A 22,156-nucleotide genomic window follows, 5' to 3' on the forward strand; every position below is an offset into this window, starting at 1 on the left:
GTAAGGGTCGACTCGTTGGGGGTATCAGGAGTTCTCTGTCGTCTCAGCCAGGGTTGACCTGCGAAGCTATGGGGTCGACTTTGGAGTCGACTCGAAGGGGAAGGAGTCGACTCGAGGCGACTTGGAGTCGACTCGAGATCGGGAAGGTCGACTCCTTCTGAAAATCCTGAAACTTGTGGACGGGCTGAATTCGGGGGATTCGATCCGGACGTGGATTTTCAATGAAAAGTGAAGGGATTTGGATCGTGGGACGTGGGAGAATGGTTAGATGATGATGGAATATCAACACCATCTATTTCGATCCTATCTCACCTGCATGAACCATCTATTGTTTGAATTTTGAATTCAAACAAGATAAGAACTATCTTGTTACAACCAACACCTTCATGCGCCAACAAGATACCAAATTTTCATTTGAATTTCGAATTCAAATGATCAGATGGCGCGCCTTTAAAAGAAGAGTTCCAATTGTGGCTAAAAAAGAAATGAAATTTTGTGAATGAAATTCAGCCTTCCATCTCGCCCATTTTCATCTTCCTCTGAGTCCATCTCGCCATAGCTGATAGGGATCCCAGATAAGAGCCTTTAGATCAGATCTAAGTCCTCTTCAATCCCTACTAACCATTCCTCCAAGTTCTTCCAAGAAGGCGAACCAAAAGTTGATAGCGTTGGAAAGATCAAAATTCAGCAAAGGAAGATCCTGCGCAAGCTAGCACTTCCGCGGGATTGGATCACTCTAGGAGCTTCGTGTGGATTACTTGTAGAGGCCAGACGAGTGTGTGGCTACAAAGCTCGAGCATCAGATCCGTTACTTTCAGATTTCATAAAGGTATAATCCGTATAAATCTAGGTCCAAAGATATATCTTATAGGTTTCAATCCCCGAGGGTTAAACCTCTTTTGGGGCTCTTCACAGAGTAATCTTCCAAGCCTATTCGATGGGCATTCGAAGATTAGTTGGGTGTTAGATTAGTTGAGTTTAGAACTTAATTAATAATCTCATTTCAGATCTGAAATTAATCATGCAATGATTTTAGCTTAATCGTTTAAACAATCCCGACATATTGATCATGTATACTTGTAGTGGTACTTTGAAATTTGATTTCTTATGCATATCTGAATTAAGATGTCTAATTCGATTTTTTCGCTGTGAATTTCAAAATTAAAAGAACTACGTATGGCTTGATCTCCCTTGTGAAGGGGGTACGTAGGCAACCCCAACAGGTACAACCATTATTTTTGAAAAATTCTAAATTTCAACATGCTATCACTACTAGCGTCATAGGATCGCTTTCGGTAATGGCCGTGATGTTGTGCTTCTTGTTATCTTGTTCTCTTTGTTTGTTTATGTTTCTTCTCTTTTGCTTTTCTTCTTCTTTGTTTCGCAAACTGGGAGAGCGGCATTGCTTTTGGTTTCTATACAAAGAGGCTGTGATGATTCTTGGATGAGGGTTTTGATGGAGAGAGAATATTTTGATCGCTATTTGTTCAATCTGGATTTGGTATTCTTGGTTGTTGGTGAGATTCTGTCTAATTTGGTTCTGGAAGTTATGTTTATATTGTTTCGATGTGCCATCTCTCCCTCTTTTCAATTGTTAATGTTATAGCATGTGAAATGATCTCTGACATGCTAAATCCATAGGAAATCCTAAACCATTGAGCTTAAATGGTTGCTATATAGGATTTCTTCGGAGGCTTATTTAGCTAGATGCTAAGACTAGTTCTATGGTTCTTCATATAAAGAGTTTGGATTATTTTATTGCTTCTATTTCTCTCATCCTGCTTGGTTGTTGTAGATAAATTTGTGCTGGTTGTTGTTTTGGTTGGCTGCCATTGCATGCTCCATTTGATGATATGTGAATGATGTTAATCAAATTTTGAGCAAACGTCTTTTAGGTCCGTTAGTCTTGGTGATGCAATTGGGTGTCCACCTGCTTTAATTTGTTGTCGCATGCACCACATTTGTGGAATGCCCAAACATCAATTTAAAGACGGCATTATGTGGTTCTGTATGCTGTTTTTGCCACTGTGACTGAGACACACATATGACTTTAGTGTTTTCATAGATGTATTATAGTAATTTCTGTGCTTTTGTCGCCTCTTCCTGTCATGATATGATCAAGCCTTTCAAGGTGGATGCTGTTTGTTGGTCACTGTTGGTCTAAACTCTAAGCTGTGGATGAAATAGTTTGGTGCTGGAGGTTATATTCTCTTCAGTAGCGGTAGAGCGAGCAGCTTTCGAATGTCTGCTGTCCCGCAGACATCCGAGCAGCGGCCATTGTTAGATGGGGGGAGGAGAAGAAGACATTGTGGGATCTTTTCCCTAGGTCGGCTTCTAGTTCTCTTTCTCAAGATTTGCTGGTATTCTATTTCTTCTTCTCCTTCTACTTGTTCTTGGTCTCCCAGGTGGATAATGGTCACGATGTTGTGCTTCTGGTTATCTTTTTCTCTTTCTTTGTTTATGTGCCTTCTCTTTTGCTTTTCTTATTCTTCTTTGTTTCCCAAATTGGGGGAGCGGCGCTGCTTTTGGGTTCTTTACATGGCGGCTGTGATGATTCTTGCACGAGGGTTTCGCTACAATTGAGAGGAAAGCAGTTATTCTCTTGACGGCAAGGCAATCTTGCAGGCAACTGTTTGCAGCCATTTTGATTTATTAGTTGCAGATCAATCGGTGAATATGAGCCCCCCTCCATCTTCCCCTTCTCTGCTTTCAAATTGCTGGGATTTTTGTTTTCAATATTCTTTTTTACGGTTGTGTTTTCGAGAGATTTTAATGTAGATTTAGGTGGAGAGTGTAGGAAATGGGGAGATCTTGGTCAAAGTCTCTCTCCCTCTCTCCCTTTTCTTCAGTATATCTTCAAAAGTTTTGAACTTGGTTCAGATATTTTATTTTGTTAACTTTGCTTGAAGTTCTCTCTGGACTTGAATGATAGTGAGATAATATTTTGATCGGTGTTTGTTCAATCTACATTTGGTATTCTTGGTTGTTGGTGGGACTCCGTCTAATTTGGTTCTGGAGGTTATGTTCTATATTGCTCTGGCATGTGAAATGATCTCTGACGTTCTAAATCCACGGGAAATTCTAAACCATTGAGCTTAAAAGGTTGCTATATAGGATTTCTTCGGATGCTTATTTCGTTAAATGCTAGGACTAGTTCTCTAGTTCTTCATAGAAAGAGTTTGGATTATTTTATTGCTTCTATATCTCTCGTCCTGCTTGGTTGTTGTACATAAATTTATGCTGGTTGTTGTTTCGGTTGGCTGCCATTGCTTGCTCTGTTTGATGATACGTAATTGATGGTCATCAAATTTTGAGCAAACTTTTTTTTGGGTCCGGTAGTCTTGGTGATGCAATTGGTTGTCCACCTGCTTTAATATGTTGTTGCACGCACCACGTTTGTGGAATGCCCGAACATCTATTTAATGTTGGCATTATGTGGTTTTGTATGCTGTTTTTTGCCGCTATGACTGAGACACACCTAACTTTAGTATTTTCATGGTTGGATTATGGTAATTTCTTTGCGTTTGTTACCTCTTGCTGTCAACTTTGAATGATATGATCAACCCTTTTTTGGTAGATGCTATCTGTAGGTCCCTGTTGGTCTAAACTGTGGATGAAATGGTCTGCTAGTTGATTGCACTCCCCGTCGTTGTATCCGTCTTTGATAAATAGTTAATTTTTGGACTAACAAATTTTTTTTTTGGGCTATGTTAATTGGATTTTGTTGTTTTAATTCAATGTTCGATAAGCATTATTCATTTGATCTCACCTAAGTTCAATCTTCTCGTGATGCTGCAGGCCTTAAAGCATTCACGTCATAAGTTATATTAATTGCAGTTGTGTTCAAAGTATTTCTATTCCCTTTTTTATTTTTATCATATCCACAACTGAGGTGACATATGTCACGCCCCGGACACGATCCGTGACATGGCCGTGCTATTGCCGACTACCGCCCACAATAGCACGAAGCCTCATACATGGGTAACAGGGTAGTCAGACTAGTCAAACTGTCATATTTTTAAAATATTTGCAGAGAATCATATAAGGTAGTACAGGTTATTTCTTCTTCCATCTCTGTGCCAGAGTCTTCCTCCCTCTATTTTACTATTGAAACTTGAAACAGAGGGAAGAAACATTCCACAGAGGAACTTCCCCCCTTTTTATTTTGTTTAAACCTATTTTAGTAAATCAGGTCATACTTTGCTCCGGGTTGGCTGTAGCCGAGCAGTACACCCTTCAAGAAATCCCTCCTTCCTCTCCTAGGGCTTCAGAGGTTCAGCTCCTTCAACCCTCGGCTCTAGGGTTCGGCTTCTATGGTATAGTACTCCAGAGGGCTAAGGAATAAGAGGGTATAGTAACTCCTAAGCTAAGAAATTGGGAGTTTAAATAAACTCTGCTTATTGGAGAGGTGGCACCCTCTCCTTCCTCCTTGCTTCGGAAGCCTACAGCTGCCCTTTCCCTCAGGCCAGCTGGGCTTGTCCTTTCAACCAGGGTGAGAGGTGGAAGACTCCCATTATGCATGGATGAGGGCCCAACAGCTGGCCTTCCCCCCTACTGGCCAGCTGGGGCCCGTCACTTCAGTCCTTAGGCTTGAGGTGAGGGTTGCCATCCATGGGCCCAATACGGCCCCATTAATGACATGCCCCAAATACCCTTAAACTGGGCCTCAAAAGTATTGGGCCTAGTTAGTATCGGGCCTGGACATTACATTCTTTCCCTCTTAAATAAATTTCGTCCTCGAAATTAATCATACCTCAATTCTTTGGTATGCAATGTAATTCTCTAGAAAATCTGACTGAAATAAAGAAATGTGTATAGCCAGAATCAAACGAAATCCATGGAAAATCCTAAACCATTGAGCTTAAAAGGTTGCTATATAGAATTTCTTTGGAGGCTTATCTCGTCAGATGCTAAGACTATTTCTCTGGTTCTTCATATAAAGAGTTTGGATTATTTTATTGCTTCTATATCTCTCATTTTGCTTGGTTGTTGTACATAGATTTGTGCTGGTTGTTGTCTCAGTTCGCTGCCATTGCTTGCTCCATTTGATGACATATGAATGATGGTCATCAAATTTTGAGCAAACTTTTTTTGCTCTGTTAGCCTTGGTGATTCAATTGGTTGTCCACCTGCTTTTATTTGTTGTTGCATGCACCACGTCTGTGGAATGCCCCAATATCTATTTGATGTTGGCATTATGTGGTTTTGTATGCTATTTTTTGCCTTTGTGACTGTGACATATAACTTTAGTGTTTTCATGGATCGGTTATAGTAATTTCTCTGCTTTTGTTGTCTCTTACTGTCAACTTTGAATGATTTGATCAAGCCTTTCATGGTGGATGTAATAGTTTGGTGCTTGAGATTATGTTCTCTTTTTTTTTTTTTTTGGTGTACCAGCATCTCACTGCAAACCGTGAGAACGCCCAGAATAATCAAAAAGCAAAACACGCTCTAGTGCCACCGGCACTCGCTCGAAACCCCTCCATAGGACGGCTCCAGAGTGGTGTGCTACGAATGAGGCGACCCAGTCTGCTGCACTGTTCGCCTCACGAAAGACATGCGTGGCTCGGAAGGAGTCCACCTCCCCCACCAGATAGCAGATATCATAGACAAGAGGGTGCAGATCTGGCCGCGGCTCTTTAGCAGCGATTGAGTGAGCAGCTCTGGAAGGTCTGCTGCTCCGCAGACAGCCGAGCAGCAACGATCGTTCGATGGGGGGAGGAGAAAAAGAGACACTGTGGGATCTTTTCCCCAGGTCGGCTTCTAGTTCTCTTACTCAAGATTTGTTGGTCTTCTCTTTCTTCTCCTTCAACTTGTTGTTGGTCTCCCGGGTGGATAATGGCCGCGATGGTGTGCTTCTTGTTATCTTGTTCTCTTTGTTTGTTTATGTTTCTTCTCTTTTGCTTTTCTTCTTCTTCTTTGTTTCGCAAACTGGGAGAGCGGCATTGCTTTTGGGTTCCATGCAAAGAGGCTGTGATGATTCTTGGATGAGGGTTTTGCTACATTTTGAGAGGAAAGCAACTATTCTCTTGATGGTGAGGCAATCTTGGATGGTCTGCTGCTGTTGTTCTGCAGGCAACCGTTTGCAGCCGTTTTGATTTATTAGTTGCAGATCAATTGGTGAATCTGAGTCTCCTTCTCCATCTTCCCCTTCTTTGCTTTCCAATTGCTGGGATATTTTTTTCAATATTCCTTTTTAAGGGTTTCTTGAATTTCTGAGAGATTTAAAGTAGATTTTGGTGGAGAGCGTAGGAAGTGGGGAGATCTTGGTAAAAGTCTCTCTATCCCTCTCTCCCTTTTCTTCAGTATATCTTCAAAAGTTTTGAACTTGGTTAAGATAATGCCTTTTGTCTAAGTTGCACATGATAATGTACTTGCTTGAGTTTCTATTGTCCGTCAGCCTTTGTAGTTTAGGTAATTATGGATAGCCACTCTCTTTGCCAACTATTCCTTTTAACCACAAATTTTATGTTGATTATACACTCTGCATTCTGCTTTATTCATGGTAAATCTACTTCATCAGTTTTTGTGGCTCGGTCCTTCAAAACTGCATCATCCTAGAACTTTACCAAGCTCATAAAAATTGTTCAAGTTTATTCTTGTCTTTGTTGTTGTCTTAATTATCTATTTATCTTCTGAGCTATTGTTGGACCCCTATGCTGCAGCAAAAGTCCGAACCTTTTGGGCAATGATGACAGCATCCTTACTCATTCCGGTGATAGCCTTCAAATAAACTATTACAACTCATGGTCATCTCATCTTATAGGGGCTAGATTTGTGATTTTCTGTGGAAATTGTCTTCGATAAATCCTAACCATTGATGTCTCTTTAGCAAGCATATCTGATTGGTGGAACAGCATGCTCAAGTCGAAAAACTGTTCGATTGCAGTATTTCTTGAAGTTTGTAAGTATATTTTGATTTATTTGCCAACAATTTGTCAGAGTATTACTTTTATTGCTTAAGGCTGTGATTTCTTGAATCAGATTAACTTTTTGGTCTGTTATTGACGTTCAACAAGCATCAATAGTGCTGGACACCAATTCTTAGACTAGTATACTAGATTAAATTATCCATTTGTTGCTGACCTGTTGTGACCAGATCTTGATTTGAAAGCATTGGTAGGTTGTGAGTTGAGAGGGTACCCTCTGAGTCATATTCGGATTTGCAGTAAACCTTATTTATTTATTGCAGTAGACCTGTTTATCTAATGCCGCAGATTATGTTAACTTTTCATGTAAGACATAAGGTTCAAAATGGTACTTATAATGGTTCCAAGAATTAGGAGCATGGGCGGGCATACAATGTGATGGATAATCGCCTTCTCAAAGAGCTGGTTCTTATATGTTGGTAAACAAGGCTCAGCCTTCCACCTCTCCTTTCTCCTAGCTTCCTACTTGAGAGAGGAGGTGAGCATCTATAGTGATTTCTCAGTTACCTTTCAAGCATTGTTCCTTCTCCTTTTCTTCTTCGCTTTTTTGTGTACGGATTTATTTTTGTATGAATATTCATGCAACAAGGGGTGACTTCTAAAAATTGTTCTTCTCTTCTTTGCATGCCATCTTCTCTAGCAATAGGCGAGACATATGTGGAAGGTCTGCTACATTGCTGGCACCTGATCTGCATTCATTGTAAGTTGGAGAGGTCATCACCATCGGAGAAGAGGTGCGGGGATCTTCTCCTCTTTTTTGTGTGCATGTATATTAATGAGATGATGGGCAAGTTGTGAAATTACTCTTCTTCTCTTCTTTGCGTGTCAGCTTCTCTAGCAATAGGCGAGGAACTTCTGGAAGTGGTGAATTTGAGCCTCTTCTTCCTTTTCCTTTTTTGCCTTTCAATTTCTTGTTTTTTGAAGAATATATTTTTGTAAGACTTCTTTAATTACATAACTGTAATTAAATTTCTTTTGATGTGTTTTTTCGGTTGTTCCTGAAGAATTCATAGGATTTGGAGGCTCATGATAGTTTCAAGATAAAGATGGTATCGATAAAGGTACGATTTTGACTTCGAGAACCCAAATTCTCGAAGTTTGTATTTTGCTTGTCAAAAATCAGGAGTTGTTTGCTCAATACTCAAATGTGTCACATTTTTACATTTTCTCCTTCCCAAAATCCCGACCATAAATACATGGGCTCTTTTACATGAACTACCAGTTTATGTGTGAATCTTATTGTGCTTTTTTTTTTTCTGCAATTCTTTTACGTCTCTTGTTATAAAGTTATCTGAAATGCCTGCTTCACCATTGGATAACTTTTTTTCCCATTTGTTGCGATTGGCTAATTAAGTTAATATGTTTTTTCATTTTTATTTCTGCTCTCATTTAATTTGGGAAGCTGTGGTGTTTTTCTAACATTTACATCCTTGTTTTCTATAAATCATGACTGTGGCACCTCTACTTTTGCTCCCATTTTTATGTGCTGTGTATGTTGCTTAATATTTTATTTGACAAATGTGGTTGGTTCTCTTAGTACACTTTCAAATAGTATCATATGCAGTTCCCATGAGATAATGACATGATCTTCTGAAAATGCATTTGCATAATCTCAGAACCGAACTATTAGACTAATCCCTGTATAGCTCCTATGCCTTTTTATATTAGATCAAGTTCAGAACCAGAAGAATCTCTTTGTTTTGTCTGCTGGCCATCAGTTATGGTTATATCCTTGTGACATACTGTGTGGTAATTCCAATCCTTCAATCATTTAATCATTTTTTGTTAACCTTGTTGGTTACATTGATCTGCATGACTTTTGTTGGCGGAGGCCTGAGGGGCCGAGTCAACGTTGGCGGAGGCCTGGAGGGCCGAGTCAGTCCCGCCGCCTGCCAACGTGGATGCGCTGGAGGAGTAGGGTGGGTTATACCACTAGGGGGTCCCTGAACCCACTGGCGAGGCCCTGTCGGAGTCCGGAGTTGGGCGAGGCTTGGTCGGAGTCGACTCGTGGCGCTATGGGCCCCTGCGCTAGTTTAAGGAAATAAAGTTGCGCCTTCACTAACACCTGCGGGTTTTGGTGTAATGGTAGCGCTTGATCCTGACAATTGGTATCAGAGCCATAGGTCTCGAGTTCGAAACCCAGGCATCACGTTGGGGGGGGATTGTTGGCGGAGGCCTGAGGGGCCGAGTCAACGTTGGCGGAGGCCTGGAGGGCCGAGTCAGTCCCGCCGCCTGCCAACGTGGATGCGCTGGAGGAGTAGGGTGGGTTATACCACTAGGGGGTCCCTGAACCCACTGGCGAGGCCCTGTCGGAGTCCGGAGTTGGGCGAGGCTTGGTCGGAGTCGACTCGTGGCGCTATGGGCCCCTGCGCTAGTTTAAGGAAATAAAGTTGCGCCTTCACTAACACCTGCGGGTTTTGGTGTAATGGTAGCGCTTGATCCTGACAGGATGCATTTTTGCAGGAATATTGATGCAACAAGGGTTGACTTCTAAATTTGTTCTCTTCTTTGCATGCCACCTTCTCTGGCAATAGGCGAGGCATTTTTGGAAGGTCTACTACACTGTTGACAACCAATCTGCATTCATTGTAAGTTGGAGAGGTCATCACCCGAGGAGAGGAGGAGCGGGGATCTTCTCCTCTTTTTTGTGTGTATGTATGTATATTGATGAGATGATGGGTGACTTGTAAAATTGCTCTTTTCTTCTTTGCGTGTCAGCTTCTCTAGCAATTGGCGGGGAACATCTGGAAGTGGCGAATTTGAGCCTCTTTTTCCTTTTCCCATTTTGCCTTCTAATTTCTTGTTTTTTGAAGATTATATTTTTTTTAAGGCATCTTTAATTACAAAACTGTAATTAAATTTCTTCTGATGTGTTTTTTCTGCTGTTCCTGAAGAATTCATATGATTTGGAGGCTGATGATAGTTTCGAGATAAAGATGGTATCAATAAAGGTACGATTTTGACTTCGAGAACCGACATTCTCAAAGTTCGTGTTTTGCTTGTCAGAAATCAGGAGTTGTTTGCTCAATACTAGAATGTGTCGCATATTTACATTTTCTCCTTCACAAAATCCCAACCATAAATAGATGGGCTTTTTTACATGAACTACCAGTTTGTGTGAATCTTATTGTGCTATTTTTTTTCTGCAATTCTTTTATGTCTCTTGTTATTAAGTTAGCTGAAATGCCTGCTTCACCATTGGATAACTTTTCTCCTAATTGTTGCGATTGGCTAATTAATTTAATTTGTTTTTTCATTTTTATTTCTGCTCTCATTTAATTTGGGATGCTCTGGTGTTTTTCTGACATTTACATCTTTGTTTTCCGATCGCAGTATTTCTTGAAGTATGTAAGTATATTTTGATTTATTTGCCAACAATTTGTCATAGTATTACTTTTATGCCTTTTCGAAGGGGATTTTTTCTTTCTGGGTTTGTTTTTGATCCCAAAATGGATGATTTGTTGCCCCTAGCCAAGGTTCGGGAGCTAGATTTTATGTTTTTCTTTCTATTGGATTCGATTTTCTGCCAAAGATTTGGTTTTGGAATCTCTATCTTGATTGCCCATCAAAGATGGAACCTTTATCTTGATCTCTTTAAATTTTTCATCGTCTTTTTTTTTTAATTATTATTTAGCTGGATTCTTTATTTCTTATTTGCTTTGTTATTTCTCTCTCTCCAGCGCGCGCGCGTCTCATGCCAAGTATTTAGAGTCACTTATCTAACGTTGGAGTTTGGATTTTATAATATCATGGAAGAGCTGCTTTGATAAATTTTTTTTCCTGATTTTAGTTTCTATTTATTGAGAGTCGAAATTTGGCACTAGTTAAACATCTGCTTGAGTTGTGAAAAACAAAAAGATCTGAATTTGGGTTTTGAAGATTGAAGAATAGGTGGCAATATTCAGAAGCCAGGATTTTTTTTTTCTCAATTGTTTAGCTTGTCCAAGAATGTTCTGACCTCGTAAAAGTAGATATGATATGTTTTCAGCTTATGTTTTAACTATGACTGCCGTGAGTGTTGGACTAACTTTAATTTACTATCTTAGCTCGTTTACAAAACTTAATTTATTTGGATTGTTTAATGATTACAGCAGTCTTTTGTTAAGTATGTCGAATCTGAAAAGGTCCCCAAGGAATTTAAATCATTCCTTTACTGTTCTCCTTGAGGCTTGGAAGAAAAATTTGCTCCATGGCTTTTTATTTAGTCTGTATTAAGTTATTTGATTTTTCATTTTTCCCATCAATTTCCTATGCCTATCAGAGCATCATAATTTTACTGTTGTTAATTCTTTTTTTATCATGTAAAGGATTTCAACCAATTTTTACAAGACAATTATAAATGTGATATAAAATTTTGCCCCAAAGTCAAACCTATGGAAAAAACATTAATTTTTCTTGGATTAAAGTTGGAACACTACCTTGCTTTTGACCCAGCCTATTTCAGATATTGTTTTCTTGTTTTGGATGAAGACTTTCTTAAATGCAATTAAAGAAGTTGAATTTTATGTAAACCTAAATTGATTATGCTCTCATCTGCTTGTGGTCAAGAAGTTTTCAACCCCATGCTATTAGCACAATGGTCATTGAAAATATATTTATAATTTTCTTGATGAATAGAGTATTTTTAAAAATCTAGCATAGTTTGCAAGTACTTTACAAATCACTGTGACAAGATTTTGCTGTACTCTTCCCTTTTACATACTCAAATTTCAGGAGATTCGTTATTTTTCCTACTTTACTCGCAACTTTATCTCATGTTATTACATTTCCTCTATCATCGTTATCACATATTTTGACATTGTTACCGTGACAATCTAAACTAGAATATGATTCTCAGTGTTTTGACTTTTACGCTATCAAGGTTAAGGACTAAAACTGTCGTTCTTTTTCCTAATGTAGGTATCTGCCCTTGCTTATACTTTTGTAGAATGGGAGGCACCATCAACTGACTGCTTTTGCCTCCATAATATTGTGTAATAATTGTAAAGTAACTGGTTGACATGAAATGGCGACCAGTGTTGGTCAGACTTATTATGGATGGTCACAGGAGGAGTTATCTGATCGAGATGATTCTCAAGTAATTTTTTTCTAATCTCTTTGGGTTGTTCACCATCATAATTATTTGTCTAAAAAAATCTTTAATGCTCCTTTAGAGTGCTAAACTAACAGCAATTCATTCTTACATGTATCAAACCATCTATTTTTTGCTCTTTAACCCTTTTTTAATGACATTATTCAGGTTACATAAATGCTAACTACAATGATAAGATATTTATCTATTGCTAGTTTCATTTTGCATTTCAGATTTTTTAATATATGATCTTACATGTAATATATTGTATCAAATTCTACACTATATTTGCAACAGAATGGTACGAGTTCTTTTATTCTCTGCTGTGGTCTTATTGGTTCTATTTTGCTTGTTTTCCTCTCCTGGCAGTTTCATTGCTGTTTTTGAAGTATATACAGTTGGGATGATATAAACTCCTTACATCTGCTTATTAAGTTAGATTGCTATGCAAAAGGTCTATAATGAATATAATTTTCCTATTCTGTTGTTATTGGGTGGCTAAATGGGTGCTTGAGCTTTATTAAGTACCTGAGTTTCATTTCTCTGTATTTCCTGATGTGACCTACTTTGTTATTCTTCTCCTATATTGAATTCTGAACTCATGATACATTACCTTTCAGCTGTGTTGGTATATTAATTTTCCCCTTTTTGTTTCTTACATTTTCTGTTGATTTATATGGATATTATATTAAGTTTGATACAAAGTTAGCAGAGAATATAGCATGTGATACAAAGAAGCCAATGAAAGATAATTGGGGTGCTGTAATTATTTAAATATATTGTTTTCTTTCATTTATGTAGAGTATTAATATTGTTAATGTGGTTTGCAGGAAGCTTCGGTCTCGCAAATGCTTGATCATGGTTCTATATCCTTTGGAAGATTTGCAGCTGAGTCATTGTCATGGGAGAAAAGGTCAGTGTTTACTCACGACAGACGCCAGGAGGAACTGGACAAGTTTAGTGGCTTAGTTGCCAAAAAGAAAGCATACTTTGAAGAATACTACAGAAGGCTTCGAGCTTTAAAGGCCTTGGAACAGAACCAGCAAACTGAGCTCACATTGGATTATGGTGGTGATGGTAGTAATTCTAGCCAAACTGGAGAAGATGATGAAACAGCTCTGCAGCATGGAAGTCTTAGAGATGGGGCAGCAGAAACTATTGATGCCCCTTCTACAGAAACTGAAAATGAACTAAACTTCAAGCAGGATACGAAGTGCAGTCAAGCTCTTCAAACTAGACCGCTGTATCCAGGATCCACAACATCAAAAATAGACTCGCTGAGAAGAAGCATGGAAAAAATTGAGCCAGAGAAAAACTTTAACCATGCTGTGATGCAAGACCTGGACAGAGAATCCTTGTCGTCATTAAGTAGAAGCATAGAAGAGATTGAACAGAATGATATCAGTAGTGTTGATGACAGAGAGATTCTGAGGGAACAGGAGAGTCCAGGGTCTAATGTTGAATCTGGGCCTCCTACCAACAGGTCTGTGTCAGACGTGACAAATTCTAGAACCGGAGTCTCACAGCATGCACCTGGTCACAACTTGATACCATACAAAACCAAACTGGCTGTTGAGAAACCTCCAGACTGTAAATCAGTTCCTGAAGTGAAGAAGGTATGGCAAACTTGGAATGTTTTCTTGCATGTGTATAAAAACTACTTGTTACTTTGAATAAGCTAGTTTGTTTTTCTTCAGTGACCAAATGAAATCAAGACTGGGAAAGGAACTGGAAATGTTTGTTTCGCTATGCTGCAGCAAATCCAACTTCCCAGTCAGATATGATGTCCAAATTTGTTTTAAAAATACGGCGTGCTAGGGACATACTTGGGCAATAGCTCATTTAGGAGGAAAATCTTGACCACCATGGGTCACCCAGTCCACAAAATTGATTCAGATAGGATTTTGGGTGCAGTAGTTCGTGCACATTTTCTAAATGCAATATCTCCTTTTCCACCATTCAGCTCAGAGCTAAAGCAGAGCCGGCTTGTTACTGACCGTCTCCACAGAATCCCAGCATGATTTATTGATCAGAAATTGTTTCTTCCTTTCATCCCTTTAACCTTCCAATCAGATATAACTTATTTTTATATTAGTTATCTAACCAAGGGTATATATCATGGCCATCACCCACAATTCAGAGAAGCATAAAAAAAGAGAAGTTGATGTACTCCATACGGTGGATTTTGATATGCCAAATATTACCTATTCTTCAGTTTATTCTTAATAGTAAATACAGACTTACTGTATATGCTAAGTATTGTTTGTTCCTGCTAGCGTACTGAATATATTCAGTCAAGAGAATAGTGTAAGCCTAATTCTGTTATACCATGAGATTGATCCTTAACATTCTAGGAAAATGCTTCCCTTAAAACAATATCGTTTTGGTTGTGACAGGCGAGAAACACCACGATGGCAATGACTTGTCTGAAGATGCAAAGCCTCAGGTGTTCCCATTAAAAGGAATCAATCATCAGATAGCTGCAATCATGCATAATGCAGTGTGTCAGCAGCTGCCTGCTGTGTGCGGTTAACTAGTTATAATACCTGTTTTCTCTCCTAGTTAAAATGGCTGCTGCTGTCAAGTGGTACATATCTGTAGTCTGTGTAACTTGCTGTATCATATATGCCATAAAAGGCTGTAATTTAGATCTTGTATTGCTTTGGAGCGTTGATCCCATCGGGTTACTCTCGCACGCGTTGCGACGATTGCAGTGGAAACACACGTGCGGGGTTGTTCATCACATGAACATTCCAGGAAGGGTAGAATTCAGTTCACAAACTTAGAAAATTATGAATTAAAAAAAAGAGATTAAAATTAAAACTTGATTAATTTAATTCTATAATAAAGAATTGTAAAGATCCTATTTTACCTTTGAGCGGGTAGATCTTTACCGCTATCTGATGATCGAAGGATTAAGCTGTACAAGTGTCCGACCTTTATAGGTATCCACACGAGGTACAGATCGCTTCAAGCATCTTGATTTCATCGGAGTGCTAGCTTCCTTACAGAAGATTCTCTTTTGAAGGTTGAAACTTTTTTAAGCAATTAACTTTTGATTGCTTCCAAGAGGAGGAAGAAGGAAGAAGAAAAAGAAACATTTTCTCTTTTTCTTGGAAGGAGGAAGAAGAAAAGGACTTCCTTGCGGCTAAAGAAGAGGAAGAGAAGGCTGAATTCAATAATCTCTAATGCATATTTAGCCCTCACGCCCCCCTCCTCTTTATGTAAGCATCTCATGTCTAGCTTAAAGAAGGAAAAGGATTTGGAGAAATTCTTTCTTGATTCACCCCTTCCAATCCTTTACTTAAAAGAGGTTGGAGAGAACCAAGGAGAGGCAACATGGCCTCTCCTTGTGCCGTGTGGAAGGCCAAAAAAGGAAGGAGGGGTGGGGCGTGATGCAATCAAGAGGTTCTTGGCATGATTCAAGGAGGGGTGGATGCCCCTCCTTTGTTTCACCCGAGGAAGAAAAGGAGGGGGAGTTCCTTCCTTTTATGCTTCTAATTCAATTAGGAATCATATGGTTCCTCTTGATTAATTGAATCCTAATCTAATTAGGACCCAATATGTCCTCCAATTTGATTCATGTAAATTCTAATCCAATTAGATCCAAATTGGATTTATGAATTAAGTTCCTTATCAAATAAGGAGTTCTAATTAATTAGGACTTTCCATCCTTATCCAATAAGGTTAAGTCTAATTGATTTAGTCCAATTGAAATCCTCCTTCTTTAACTCACTAACTCTTAGTGGGTTAAACCAATTATCAATCAAATTGACAATCAAGATATATTGCAATTCTAAATCGCAATCCAACCGTCGGAATGACCAAAATCTCTTATATGTGTGACCCCATAGGTTCTATTCTGTCTGATAGTGAGATATATTGTGATCTCCATCATAATATTATTGAAACTCCTTTCAATTGGTTGAAATAATTTCAACTCTTTTCTTCAGAATTTACTGATCATCAAGTGAATGCCTTCGAGTCTCACAATCCACCAGTGATACCTAGCAGCATGTAGTGACAATCCAGTAAAACGGAATAGATGAACTTCTAGGTGCAGTTAGCGTATGATATAGTCCTTCTATCGTGGATCCCGACAAGATGGAGGTCATGGATAACTCCTCAAACCCCATCATCTGTCATATGTCAAAATTTATTTGACTTAAGTTCGAGATTAGAAAACTCCTTTTCCAAAATGTCTTAGCCAAGGTTTTTCGAACTCAGACTCATAAATCACATAGGATCTCTCTTAGTCTATCAAGATCGATAGATCCCATCTAGATGCAACCCTAATTCGACAGTGAACCTACTGCAGCCAATCTGCACCACAAGGATCCTAATGGATAGGGCCCATGTTTATGTGCTCGTCAAACTACAGCGACCTCACTGTGAATAGCTGTGGCATCGCAGGTCTAAGTACCAATCATACAACTGCAGCATCAAGTAAATCACTGACATCCAAGTGACTTCTTGCTTTGGTCACGCTCAGTACCCTTATTCTCTAACAAGCACTTGCACAATCATTTCAGTGTCCCCACACTGTGGACTCAAGACTCGTCCATTAAAAAATATGATATGTGCACTAATCTCATCGAATCGATCACCGTCCTTCGTAATGATCCATCGATCAAGAGTAATTCAGAAATTAATCAACAATGGCACATGCTTTAAATTCTCAACTCTTGAGAATATATGTCATTATCTTATTAATTCTTTGGACAATTCATGGACGGATAATAACATGAATGAAAAAAATATCCAATTTTATTAATTAATAAAAAGATCAAGTACAAATTTATGTCTCAGAATATATACAATTTTTCTGCCAAATTAGCTTCTAGGGCATACTTCTAATAGATCCTGCAGCTAGAAGTGTCATTGGATATTTAAAGATGGTGTATATACATCAAAGAGAAAGGAATGAACTTAGACATATGAGCATGATAGATCATCAAACATCTCTTTCTAATTTTGATTGATGTGGTGATCATGTAATTTGGAATGTATAGTAGGTCAGTGGATTCCTTTGGGCCTTGATATGCATGTTAATGGTTCCTTTTGCCCTGTTGCTTCAGCAGCTCAACCGAAAAAAAAAAAAAAAAAAGCTGGCTAGAGGCTGTTGTCTTCCAGCAATAAATCCACCTCATATTTATGAGGAGAAAGGGCTGTGGTATCTACCAACCACTTGCTCATGCAATTCTCCACAAGGAGCAGAGTAGGAGAAATCTGAGGTGACTAGATGATAGCTCGTCAATGCTACAGGGCCACCCTCAAGAGAAAGAAATCCATAGAAATCCTACCGATAGAAGGGTTGGACACAAGGGACAAACTGAAGGAGCAGCGAGGAGAACTAGCCGAAGAGTTGGTGCAGGTTTCCTTAAAGAAATATAAGCCTGACCAAACTGTTTGGATCAGCTCCAACTTGAGTGAAGAAAATCGAGGTAAAGTAATCAATTTCTCTATGCCAATGCGGATGACTTCACCTAGTCGGCCCAACAACATGCTGGGTTTAAGCTCCAAGGTGTTGGTTCACAGGCTCAATGTGGACCCAACTCATCGACTTGTGTAATAAAAGAAGAAAAACTTCATCGTAGAAAAACAACAAGTCATCGACCAAAAAGTTGACAAACTCTTGGAGAATAGTTTTGTTCACGAGGTGAACTATTCTGATTGGTCAGCCAATATTGTACTTGTGAATAAAACTAACAAAAAATGACAAGTTTGCATCGACTATACCGACCAGAATAAGACTTTTTTGAAAGACAGCTTTCCACTCCCCAAGATTGATCAGCTCGTAGATGTGACCTTTGGACATCAATTACCAACCTCCATAGATGCAATCTCTAGGTACAACCAGATCCAAAAGACATCCGAAGACGAGTAGAAAACAACCTTTCTCACTGGCAGAGGCCTCTACTGCTACAAGGTAATGCCCTTTGGCTTAAAGAATACAAGGGCAACTTACCAACACCTCATCAATAAGATCTTCAAGGAGCAAATCGGCCGAAACATGGAGGTGTATATGGATAACATGTTCGTAAAAAGCTAAGTAATGGGGCAGCACATAGCCGACTTAGAGGAAACTTTTGCGACCCTCAAAAGGTTCCAAATAAAGCTCAATCGGACGAAGTACGCCTTCGGAGTTGCGTTAAGAAAATATCTGGATTCCGTAGTGACACAGCGAGGCATTGAGGCAAATCCAGAGAAGATCTGAGCAGTGCAGGACATACAACTCCCAAAGACCGTCAAAGAAATTCGGCGCCTGGCTGGTCAGGTCGCCGCGCTGGCAAGATTTGTCTCCAAATCAGTGGAGTGCTGCCTTCCATTCTTCAAGATCCTAAAGCATCCAAAGAACTTTCAATGGATCAAAAAGTGTCAAAAGGCCTTCGACCAACTAAAGAAGTACCTCAGCTCTATCGTCTTTCCTCACCAAGCCATAAGTTAGAGAAATGCTTTACTTATAATTAGTCGTTTCTCCTTTTGCTGTGAGTGTGATCTTGGTGCGGGAGGAAGAAGGATGCTAGAAATTGATCTACTACACAAGTAGTATCCTACAAGATGCCAAGACCAGATATTCTAAGTTGGAGAAGGTGGTTTATGCTCTCATCATCTCAGCTCGGAAGCTCCGCCCATATTTCTAGACCCATTCAGTCACAATCTTGACCGACCAGCTAGTGAGGCAAATTATAAGAAAGCCCAGAAATGCAGATTAGTTGGTGAAGTGGGCAGTGAAGCTCGAAGAATTCGACTTGGAGTACCAACCTAGGCCGTCCATCAAGGCAAAAGGGTTGGCATACTTTCTGGTGGAATGCACCATCCCTAATGAAGATCCTGCCGAGCTCTCCAAAATAAAGACCACAGAGTGGTATGGATCCTGCACGTAGACGAGTCATCAAACCTAGGGGGCAGTAGGGTTGGGCTCATACTTACCAGCCCAGATGGAGTAATCATAGAGTACGCTCTGCGATTCAAGTTTTCGACCTTAAATAAGAAGGCTAAATATGAAGTGCTCATCACCAGGCTCAAGCTTTCCAAGGAGCATGGGTCCAGCAGTTGAAGGTCTTCAAAGACTCACAATTGATCGTCGGCCAAGTTCGAAGAGAATTCGAAGCTCGGTGGCCATCGATGATCATATATCTACAGAAAGTAAACGACATCACTTTAGCCTTTCATAGCTTTGATATACATTAGATTTCTCATACGGAGAATGCAAGGGTCGACCTGCTGTCAAAACTAGCCACCTCGAAGATTGTCGACCCGACCAAAGCTACATCTCTCGAAGTCCTAGAGAAGCCGAGCATCGACGAGCCCGAGGTCATGATAAACACTATTTCGAGCCGAGCTAGATTGATCCCCTCTTCGACTTCTTGAAGGACAAAAATTGTCTACGAACTAGGGTGGAGCCTGCTGGATGAAGCAACAAGCCTCCCACAATGCTCTCTTTGATGACAAGTTATATTGGAGATCATTTTCATTGCCTCTCCTCAGATGCCTTTGTCTGACTGAGGTAGATTATGCACTTCAGAAAGTGCATGAGGGCATCTGTGGAAATCACTTGGGGGGAATATCCTCGGCCTATAAGATCTTACGACAAAGATACTGTTGGCCCACCCTGCAAAAGGATACTGCCGACATCGTCAAGAGATGCAACCAATACCAATGCTAGGCAAGCATCCAATAATGACTAGTTGTGTCGCTGACACCGATTAGTGCCCTTTAGTTATTTGCACAGTGGAGAATCGACATCCTTGGACCTTTTTCAAAGGCAATCGGGCAGTGCCAGTTTTTCTTTGTGGCGGTGGACTACTTCACCAAATGGGCAAAAGTCGAGCTAGTGGCTTGGATTACCAAGGTGAAAGCTCAAAATTTTGTTTGGAAGGCCATAATTTCTATATTCGGACTCCCTCGAGTGATCATCACCGATAATGGGCGTCAGTTTGACAATGCCCAATTCACAGAATTTTACACTAAGCTCGGAATCGACCACCGGTTTACTTCGGTGGCACACCTCCAATCAAACAGAGAGGCCAAAGTAACCAACCGAACGATTTTGTAGGGACTAAAGGCAAGACTGGACTGAGTAAAGGGCATGTGAGTTGAAGAGCTCTACAGTGTTTTGTGGGCATATAGAACCACGTCTCGAGTCCCCACCAAAGAGACGCCCTTCAACCTTGCTTTTGGAACAAAGGCAGTAATCCCATTAGAGATTAGGCTTCCGTCACTTCGGGTGAAAAGCTTTGATGACCAAACAAATCTCGATCAGCTCCGAGCCAACCTTGATCTATTGGAAGAAACTAGAGAGCAAACTCAAATCCGCCTCACAAAGTACCAGTGGAAAGCAGCTCGGTACTACAACTCAAAGGTCAAGAGTAAGATCTTCTGACTTAGCGACCTCGTCTTAAGAAAGATCGAAGTATTTTGACCAAGAGAGCCCGAAAAGCTAAACCCAAACTGGGAAGGCCCATACTGAGTAGCCGAATCAATGCGACCTAGAATATATAAGTTGGAGCACCTTGACGATGCTCTGATCCCATGAACTTAGAATTTCGACAATCTTCATATTTATCACCAATAAGGTTCGTTTGTATTTCAAGTTTATTCCTAATAAAAATTTTCTCGTTATGTCTCTATCTTTTAGATTGGACAAGTATAACAAGCATTTTGACTCAAGACACCCCACGAATGCCTGGGCTCCGAACTAAGGAGACACCCCAAATCCGTCTAGGACATCCTCAAGCCGAGCTCATTTGAAGTTCTTCTAGACTCGAACTCTAGAGAGAACAACTAAGGAGACACCCCGAATCCATCTGGGACCTCCTCAAGCCAAGCTCACTCAAAATTCCTCCTAACATAAATTTCGAAGAGGTCAACTAAGGAGACACCCCAAGCCAACTTGGGACCTCCTCAAGCTAAGCTCACTTAAAATTCCTTCGGAGACGAACTCCAAAGAGGTCAACTAAGAAGACACCCAAGGCCGACCGGGAACCTCCTAAAGCCAAGCTCACCTAGAGTTTATCTAGAGACAAACTCAAGAAGGATCAACCGAGGAGCCCAAGATAGGCCAAAAACCCTTGCCAATCCTGTGGTTGGAATTGAATATAAGAAGATGCGTCAAAGGAAGGTTCAATGCTATAACCCAAACACAAGCAAAAAGTAGACAACATAAGCAAAATCTGAAGTCAGGTATTTTAGAAAATTCTTTATTTTCATTACTTTTAAATATATACATTGACCTCGACAAAGGTCGAGCAAAAATAGATGTACATCAACCTCGGTAAAAATCGAGCCAAAAATGAAGTACAAGCCCAGTCCAAAGCAAAAAAGGTAAAGAAGTGAAGGGCTTCATTCTTTGCCTTCACCCTCACCAACATCGCCGTCCTCGCCATCTTTGCCGCCTCCGCCGGCCTCGCTACCTTCGCCGTCCTCATCGCTTCTTTCACCGAAGTTAGGTTGAAGGTCGAAAAAGTCCATCTTCGGGAAGAGTTGCTGGTCCCGAGCTCAACATTCCTCAAAGCCCTTTACAAAAGCATCAGTCGCGTTCTCCTCGTAGTCATCCTTATACTAGTCTAAGGAGAGATATTCCTCAATTGCCTTGGCGGCCCTCTACTTGGCTTGGATGACGAGCTCCTTGGCCTCTGCGACTTACCCCTTAGCTCAGATGACAAACTCCCAGACCTTGTTAGCCTTTTGTTCAGCCTAACCTAGCTTCGTAGAAAGCTCTGCGGCCTTTTGCTTGATAGCTTTGAAGGCCTCTCTGGCCGCAGACAGTTGAGATCTCATTGCATGATTGAACTGATTCATTTTTTATGAGCAAATATTAAACTCATTCTTTCTGCAGCTGCATAATTTATACTGTAGCCTTTGAGTGCGATCACTTCTAACTTACCGTCCATAAACCATTAAGGTCTTTATTGAGAGAGCTGCTGAGGTCTTTATGGGCCTCTCCTGTGGTTACCTGAGCTGAGGCTATAAAAAGGCTCTAAATCTTCGAACTTGAGCACAACATATCACACCTGAGACAAGCCTTGTACAACTACTTATCAGATAGAGAACTTCCACTTGCCCACTTATTTTTCCACTCTTTTCCGCTCTCAATTTTTCTATCTTTTCTTTTTGGATAATAAAGGAGAGTTAATTGGATCAGATCTTCACA

Source organism: Phoenix dactylifera, chromosome 11 (assembly GCF_051530095.1).
Source record: "Phoenix dactylifera cultivar Ajwa chromosome 11, Ajwa_hap1_PhDact_Kaust_v1.1, whole genome shotgun sequence".
Classification (NCBI taxonomy): Eukaryota; Viridiplantae; Streptophyta; class Magnoliopsida; order Arecales; family Arecaceae; genus Phoenix; species Phoenix dactylifera.